Below are 9754 nucleotides of genomic sequence, written 5' to 3'. Positions count from 1 at the left end.
TATAAAGAGGTATTAGCGGCAACGCCTAGTTATTAGCCGCAACAAAATAGGTATTAGCAACGACACCCCTGGAGGGAAAATTAACGCATTTTTTAGGCCTTTACAATCGTTGGATGGAATATATATCGAACGGACATGACTCATTTGACGTGGTTCACTACTATGTAGGCATTGGCGGCGACATAAGACACTAGCGACAACATATAACACGTCAATTACATGTCGCCGCTAATGCCCATATTTTTTGTGGTGCGTCTCTACCAAGTGAACCAACAACATATGAAAATCCGTCTCTTTCAACCCTCTCAACCTCTACAACTAAGTTTTTTAAATAAACATTTAGTAAATTAAATCAATAAAACTAAAAACAAAAATAACATTTCATTAAAAAAATTAAACTGCTGCATATCTTTTTCCTATTGTTTTTCCTTGTCAAGCGTAACTCCTCCTCATACCCTATACGGAACGAAAGTTGGCGAATCGCCAGGCCCTCCAATGGCTAGAGGCCCATTTCGGTTAGCATCGTATTACTTAACGAAGAAGTAACAAAGGAATCAAAAATAGCAGGAAGATAGGGGATTAGATTTTGCCGTTTTAGAGTTAACGAGGAGACGATTTCTCTGCCAGACTTCTCACACAACAATTATTTTTTCTTCCTCACGCCACCCTCAAGCAGACAACATCTCTAAAAATCTCGTGACGCTAAATTCTCTGAACCCCCTTTTCACTATCAAAGCGTCTTTCTCTTTTTCTCCCTTTCTAACAGTTATGACTCTGAACCCTACAACATCAAAGTCACGATTCAAGATCAGGATTTGGCATTTAGCGAATTGTAGTCCCCATTTCTCAATTAACAAGTTTAGGGAATCTGAGATTTGGTTATAACTTTGTAAGTTTATTTTCTCTTAGTTCTTGTTGACGTTTGTTGCTTACTGATTTCTAGTTTTCTACTATAAATTTGTGATAACTTATCGAGTGGCCCTCATTGTGATATTTTCCTATACAATTGCTCTGTTAATAGAGTTAGAACATATAGCTGCCACAAAACAAAAGGAAAAGTTTACAATTAAAACTTTATATTTTAGAATTTTGGAATGTTGGAATTAGGTATTGGGAATGGAAGGTGGATATTGTAGGAAGAGACTAAAACCGGAAAGATCTTGAGATATTCGAAAGTGGTTATACTAACATTGCATCATAAGTGAACTAAATTCGTGTTGATATAGTGGATATTAGGCCATACTGTATACAACCCATGAACTGGTCCATGGTTGAGGTGGCAACGAACCACGGTCGTGCATACCAGCCTAGCCGGTCATGGTTGCTTCGTTTCGTGGTGATTCGTGGTGGCCATCACGATTCTAAACGGCCAATGAAAATCGATTGTGAGTAACGGCTCAATATTAAGTATGTAACGTTCATATATATATATATATATATATATATATATATATATATATATATATATATATATATATATATATATATATGGTTAGGTTATTTTGTTTTTACTAACTATTGTGTGTCAGAATGCACAAATCTGGACCAACGGATGGAATTCATCAATGGATATGATTTGAAAGTGTATGATATTACAATAGGATAGCATGTACCATATAATCATACAAATTTTAGCAAAAGAGTATTTTGGACAATTAACTACAATTATAAAAGGAAATTTTCGGATATTTATGGATAATTAATTCTCCTAATTTTAAAAATATGAATTTTTTTAATTAATTCAATTTTAATTCTAACATAATTTGTAAACATAACCAATTTTATTCTGTCATAATATTTTTTTTATTTAGAATGATGCTCTTTCAGAATTTTATTCTATTAGAATATTAATGAAGAATAACAAAGTTCTTGAATCCGATGTTGAAAAATAACAACATTCTAATATATTCTTATACATCCAAATATAAATACAAATTCATACATATTCTTACACACTAAAAGTCTTATATATTTTAATATAATTATACATATTCTAAAAGAATATTAACAAAAATGAATAAAATTTTTAAAAAATAACAACATTATTAAAATCTGAGTATGATCAAACTTTATTCATTCTTCAAGTTATTTCTATTAGATCTTCAACACATTCTTCCAATCATTCCTATCACAAATACAATAAAAACTAATAATGGTTAAAAACATGTTGCTTGCAATTAACTATCACTTTATATATTCTAGTAGAATAGATAGAATACCTAGAATACATTAAAAAGGATACATTATATATTCTGGCAGAATATATTCTGATAGAATATCCAGAATATATTCTTACAGAATACATTAAAAAGGATCGTATTTACTGCTAATATAATTTTAGATTCCAAATACACAATAACAAAGGGAGAGTAGAAATTGGAATTCAAAATCACAAATTGAACCAAAATAATACACAAACAAATTACTTACCTTTTTAAACAATTTTCTAGAACAAGATGAGTAGCTTTCACCGATCTATATTGGCATATGATATTAAGCATTTACTATGTTGGTATATGAAATCAAACAAAATTAATTCAATTGTTTATCCATGTGCAATGATGATCCTAAACAAAATTTAAAGAATGAGAAGATAACATGATGAAAAAAAATATTTGACTTTTTAGGTCAAAACATAGATTATGTTATTATGATTTCAATCTTTCATACCCACCATTTTTAAGACACACCTTCGACAAACTCGACAATGGTGTGCTCTTGGAGGCTTGTATGTAGGACATTTGTCGCATCTTTTTTTAAGTGCTTCCTGAAATATGCATCGTATTTATCAAGAAAAATATATAAGTGATTTCAAGTGTAAACAATATGAAATCGATATGAAGTATTTATTTTGTTGAATTCCTTGTGATTTTGATTAGATAGAAAGTATTCTAACAAGTATTCTACAACAATAAAACTAATTGGGATATTTCAATGTATTCATATATGACTCGTTATCTTGAACAAAGTTTTTAACCTTGATCATCACCCTTTGGGTCAATTTAAACACAAATAATCACCAAATTCAATTAACATAAGTTGTTCTAAAGAGAGAACTGATATGGGTCTGATCAAAATATGTATGAAAAATTCGAAGGGATATGAATAAAACGTGAATCTTACAGTGTCTCTTGATTCTTGATCTGAGTCATCATTGTCCACAATATCAGGGAAATACCCAGATGGGATACCACCAGGATCAATGAGAACGGAGACGAAAAACGAGAAAAGAGTGAACGATGCCAACGAAGTGAAGATCACGGTGTTTATCCAACCTGTTGGGCTCTGTAACCCTAACCAATCATCAAGAAATACAAAAACCATACCATAATAGACCATTTCCATTAGTACCAAAACTGCTAGAATAGGGAACGATACAGATCTTCGCCTTTTCATCTCGCTTGATTGCTTGATTTTGGGGAAGATTAGAGGGTTGAGTCGGAATGGGTTTTCGATCGAAGGCCCAGGAAAGTGAGTGACGCGAATTCCATTTCCAGTCAATATGCCATTTGCATGTTGAAAAGAAAGATGAAATTTTGTAATCGGGTAGTTGAGGAGGAAGATAGATGCGCCGATTGAAATCAATTTAGGGCTAATGTTCTATATTTATCTTTGCTTCTTGCGTGATATAAGGAATTGTTGTTAATCTACCATAATTATCTATGTAAAGATTACTATAATACCCTTAAATGATTTATTTAATGATTTATTTTTTCTTAATTTCCTATTGGTGGATTCATGCACACAATAGTAGCTAAAAACATTTGAACCTAACTCTCTATCTCTCTCTCTCTCTCTCTCTCTCTCTCTCTCTATATATATATATATATATATATATATATATATATATATATATATATATATATAAACTTGTACCTTTCAAACACCATTAAACATCTTCTATAAATACCACAATTTTTCTTTCATTTTACTCACACAATTCCTCTCTCATTTTATTCACAGTTAAACACTTGTTTTGCTTGATAATTCAAAACCAATGGCTACTAAAATGATGAATTGGTCAGAAAATGGAGAAGAGAATTTAGCACTATATGGGTGGCGGTTTCAGAAGACCCAGATGCTATAATGCCTCCTAATTTTTGGGTAAAGGTTGGAAACATTTTCCATGATTTAATGGTTGCCGAAGTCATAGTCTTGATGAAATATGTTTGAAGTTTCACGATATGAGGGTTGTCTTGTGTTCAATGGAATTTATAACTTTGTCAAAAATAATTTACACGAAGGCAAGCCGTTTGCTATGATCATGCACCAATATGAAGACACGAAGCAAACTATGTTTAAACACGTCAAAGTTTGGCTAAGATTGAGGAAATGCCCAAAATTCAGTCATTAAAAATAATAAGGTTTAAAAATTAGTTTAAGTTGTTTGTGGTTGCATTTTTATTTTTTATTTTTTATTTTATTTTGCGTGTTTTAAATTAATGTAATGTTTGTTTAAAAAATATATCTTTTATTGTGTTTTTTTTAATGTAATGTGATATTTTAATTTAATGAAAAACTTGTATTTAAAAAAATATGATTTTAAGATATTTTTGAATTAAATTTAATTGAAAAAACTGAGGTGGAAATATGTATTTAGTAGTAGGTATCCCATGGTTAGTGGTAGGAAGTGTCGTGATGATGTGGCATTCACTACTATAGTGGTTAGTGGTGATATAGCGGATGGCCTAAGCAATAATTTGGGGTTTTGCTTTTGTGAATGGAATATCAAATACGGTGAATCTTGTAAATAGTAAATCACTTGCGCTTTATTTTCAATGGTTTCTTCATTGACTTGAACCTGTTTTTTGGATTTTTCACGACTATAATTCATTTGAAATGGAATATAAATTGTTGGAATGTAATCGGAGAAACTTCAATAGAATTGGAGAAAATGTGTGGTTTTTGAAGAGGTTGAGTGTGGTGTGTGTGTGTCTATATATATATATATATATATATATATATATATATATATATATATATATATATATATATATATATATATATATATATATATATATATATATATATATATAGTAAATGCTAAGTTTTATAGGTTATAGTTAAACACATGAGGCGAAATAACGTATCCAATAAGTTCACATGCAACCTATGGATCTGATTTTTCTCTATTGATAGTTGTAATCTATGAACATCAAAAACCATATGGATACCCTACTATAATCGAAATTAATAATGTACTAGGGTTTACATACCATTTGATTATTATAGAAAATAACCAAACCAATTCATTCACTACAAATAAAATGACGTTTTGTGACATACAAAAAAAATATCACTAAAAACCGAAAAAGTACCACTAAAACCCTCCTCGAGAATCAATAACACAAAAAAATGCCCCTAAAAGTATTGTCACTAAAGTCCTATAAGGATACTTTTTGATTGTGTCACTGCACCCTTATTGAGTTTTAGTGGCACTTTCTATTAAGACACTAAAACATTTATAGGTTTAATGGCTCAATTTTTATACCACTATTTAACTACTAAAATGAATATTTTTTTATTATTGTACTTACATTTTCTTACCACAAAAATTATATCAATAAATTAGGTCGGTTTTTTTAAATGGAATACAAATATAAAAAATTAAGATAATAAATGGAAAAAGACAACATCATTATTTAGATTAAAAGTTGACTTGTTTTACAACAATATTTAAAATACAAATATCTTCAAATTTTAATCAGTACAAATGATGTGCTAGTAACACTCAAAATATGAAACTATCAAACTAAATATTTAAAGAATAGGAAACTTGATTGTAGACGAACTTGGCATAATTGATTCTCTTCTTTATACCTTATGAACAATTGTCTACCATCTAACCATAATACATCACATAAAATATTAAAAACATGTGAGAATATCACCAATAAACATGATATACAAAAAGAAGCATATATTTATATGAGTTGAAAGTAATTACCATTGACATCAAGTAAACCTTAAATATGTTAACAAATATGTACAGAATAATAAAATAACTTCCAACAATGTAGGTTGTATTTACCTTAACAATCAAATGTACATGTGAACCTTTCTCCAATCATGATAGGTGAATCTCATTGATTGAAGATGATCCAACTGCATACATCTATAAATAAAAATAATAATTAAAACTTTTATTAATTTATTACCAATGAAAACAAACATATCTAAATTTACAAAAACAAGAACACTAAATAGGTAAAGTGGAAATACTATGGAATTATGCCATCTATATTATTTAAATAAGAAATTTATTTATTTTCTAACTTACCAACTATCATCAAGATGGAAACTGATTCAAATAATGATGGATTAATGTCAAATTAGTGTATTTCTTTTGGTAGAGTATTTGATTGTGCCTATTGTTCCTGCACCATATATATCAATTTTCCAACATTAAACTCATTAATATAATAATCCAAAAACCACAATGCATTAATAATGAAACCAAGACAAATTTTATTCAAATCCAAAATAAACTTTAATGATGTCATAAGAGAAGAAAGCACATGCTAGGAAAGACAGTTTATTGTAACTTTATATATTTATATATAAACACACCTTTTACTTATGTATCTTGAATTTTGGAATTTCATTATATTTTTTTGCCAGAATATGTTTAGGTAGTAAAAATGGCCACGATGTACATTAGCATCTTGAACCCTTTTAGCATCCTAAACCTTTTATTAAAACCTTGAATTTTGATAGCATCAGTACAATCCACTGTTTCAAGTTAACTGTGAAAGCACAAATTTATATCAAATTCATTGTAGCCATTACTTTCTTCTGGATTTGAAAGCTTCATATAAGTATGAACGTTGATCACCAAAATAGCCAAAATTTTAACTTAAACCCATAATCAAACAAAGATTTTCACTAAAACTTGCAGGACTTCAACTAAAAATATCCTTACCTATAAGGCTAATGAAACCACAAAATTTCCATTAAAATTAATTAGCCTTTAAGAAATGGAAGCAGACGTTGAATCCTAAAATCATAAAATTGTAGACATATATTGTAGAGAAAACTGAAGATAGCAGCTTGTTTTTCACCAAATCTCATATTATTGTTCGAACACTAATTGAATCCTAAAATCATAGACATATATTGTAGAGAAATCAGAAGGTGGCAGCTTCTTTTTCACCAAATTGAGGATTAGGATTCAAGAAACACATTCTTACCTCCATATTACAGTAGATAAGGGATACATAGTTTTGTGATTGAGTCGCTGAGAGAGAAGAAGATGCAAAAGATGGATAGGAGTCTGGGAATGGAAGTATAAAAGCGGATGTACAATTGATCGGTGATGGTATATTGGAAATAGCGTAAACTAGACCAGCTTCCCTAAATTCTTGATAAGGTTGTCAAACTCAAATTGAAAAAATCCAAAATTGGGCAGAAAGTTTTTATTATTAGCGGGATTTAGAAGCAACATTATAAAAATTAGAATTTTCAAGGTTATAGTGGCACAAAAATTATGTGTCACTAAAGACACTTACACTGGCACAAAAAAAAAATATGCCATTAAAAACTTGTATCAATAAATGTATTTTATTTGTAGTGATTTCTTCAAGTGTCTTGGAATACAAGCATCTGAAAATCCAATGGTTCTAATGATTTGTACTTAATCCCTAGTAATTAGAACATTTGAGGGGAGAGGAGATGGAGTTGGAATTTTGGTTATTCCATTAGTAGAAGTGATGTACAAAATGAGAAGCCAAGGGTCCTATTTATAGTTGAGACAAGGAACCTTAGAAATCCAAATTTGAATCTAATATTAATATTTCAAATTTGGTAATTATCCAACTTCTAACTATCCTTAAGGAATATTCCACGAACCCTAATTAGCCTCCTAAAAGTGTCCAAGGCTTAGGAAGGTTCGGGAATACCTTCTTGTTTAAGTATGGGACAATAACTTAAAAGGGTAATATATTTTCTGATTTGTACACAATTAGTCACTAACTTTTTTTTCCACATTTACCCCTTCAACTTGTTAAATTGTACACATTTAATCCTTATGACCGGCTACTCCAGGTTATCCAGTAAAAAAGACTTAATATGGTAATATATTTCTCACTTTGTACACATTTAGTCCTTAATATTTTTTTTTGTTGCAAAATAAGTAATTTTTGTTTTTGTACTTATTCAACACTTATAAACGATTTCTTTAGGTTTTTCTCACATCTTAAGTCGGATAGTCATATGGTGGCAAGATAGGTTGAGGTGGTCCTGCTATATGTTGTAGGCCAAGATACCTGGTGCAGATCGGTTGTAAGCTGTAGGCATGGAGGCTCGAGAAGAGCGGTTAGGTTAAGGCAACATGTCGACAAACCCTAGGTATTCCAGTCCAATGACTGATTGGCCCTGTTGTGTGTTGGCATTCCAGTCGATGACTGATTGGGCCAAGGTATTCCAATATGATGAGTGTGGGTCCGTTATGCATGATAATACGTTTGTTGTATAGGGTATTTTGGGGGAAACTTACTAAACTTTGTACTTACCCAGTTGTTTATGTTTTTAGATTATATCGTTGATCGTGGGAAGGCGAATACATGATCGTACACACTCATCAACAGTATTGAGGATTCTGCGTTTCTTATATTACTCTGATTTTCGATAAATTTTGGAATAAACGTTTTTTCTTAATAATAGATTTATAATTAGGGAGTTTTGTCTTATTTAAAAATGAAATTGGTTGTGAAAATGAGACGTTACATATAAACATTAGCAGCCGCACACACTTCATCAATGATTGTCCCATGTAAGATGTCGTGAGAAAAACCTAAAGAAATCATTCATGAGTACTGAATGAGTACAAATACAAAAATTACTTATTTTTAAACAAAAAAAATATATTAAGGACTAAATGTGTACAAAAATATTAAGGACTAAATGTGTACAAAATGAGAAATATATTACCCTATTAAGTCATTTTCCCGGCTAACCTGAAGTAACCGGTCATAAGGACTGAATGTGTACAATTTAACAAGTTCAAGGGGTAAATATGGACGAAAAAAATCAATGACTAAATGTGTACAAATCAAAAAATATATTACCCTTTTAAGTCATTATTCCTTTAAATATTGAAGAATTACAGCTTAAGTCCTTGCACTTTTAATTAAACCAATTAATCCCAAAATTAATTCTAATTAATTCTTAATTTAAAAAATACCATTGCTAATTTATATATTAATCTCATGATATATTAAAAAATTATTTATTTCTATTTGTTAATCATATAATAAATCAGTAAATCAACCTCGCTCTCTCTCTCTCTCTCTCTCTTTCTCTCTCTCTCTCTCTCTCTCTCTCTCTCTCTCTCTCTCTCTCTCTCTCTCTCTCCAAAATCATTCTAGTCAATTACTAGTTTTAAGGGCAACCCAAAAAGGAAATTGCTTTTAGTTCAAATATATACCAATTTAGGTATTGGTTTAGACACCTTAACCTAATAGTCTCCCACTTGGATAAGTCAGTAACTACAGTTGCAAGTACAACTTCTAAATTACACAGCAAAGTGTGTTTTCCGATGCAACTACCGAACTATGACCCAATCAGACATTGGCCCTAAGACAAGTGATCAAATATTCCTACGTTCTTTAAGATATCGTATTGACATGAGACATGGATTACAATCAATCTGTTGTCCAAAAAAAAATTTCCTGATTTGTGATGACGTCATTAGACTACTAACTTTACACATCAATTCAGTCTTTGTTGGGCCCATCACTATAATGTCAACACCAAA

General features: G+C 30.4%; 1 long non-coding RNA gene and 1 pseudogene across 1 annotated transcript; both read right to left on the bottom strand.

The window, feature by feature from the left end:
• Positions 1-2537: 2537 nt before the first annotated feature.
• LOC145000057 (putative protein S-acyltransferase 15 pseudogene) lies at positions 2538-3396 on the bottom strand (annotated as a pseudogene).
• A 2281-nt stretch (positions 3397-5677) lies between these two features.
• LOC145003066 (uncharacterized) lies at positions 5678-7365 on the bottom strand. Its single transcript, XR_013661878.1, has 4 exons — positions 7191-7365; positions 6281-6377; positions 6032-6115; positions 5678-5842 (listed from the first exon to the last, which is right to left on the bottom strand). It is a non-coding gene; the product is annotated as an uncharacterized LOC145003066 (long non-coding RNA).
• Between the last annotated feature and the right edge of the window lie 2389 nt (positions 7366-9754).

Source organism: Lactuca saligna, chromosome 6, assembly GCF_052625555.1.
Source record: "Lactuca saligna cultivar CGN05327 chromosome 6, ASM5262555v1, whole genome shotgun sequence".
NCBI lineage: Eukaryota > Viridiplantae > Streptophyta > Magnoliopsida > Asterales > Asteraceae > Lactuca > Lactuca saligna.
This window is presented reverse-complemented; position numbering and strand designations above follow the sequence as displayed.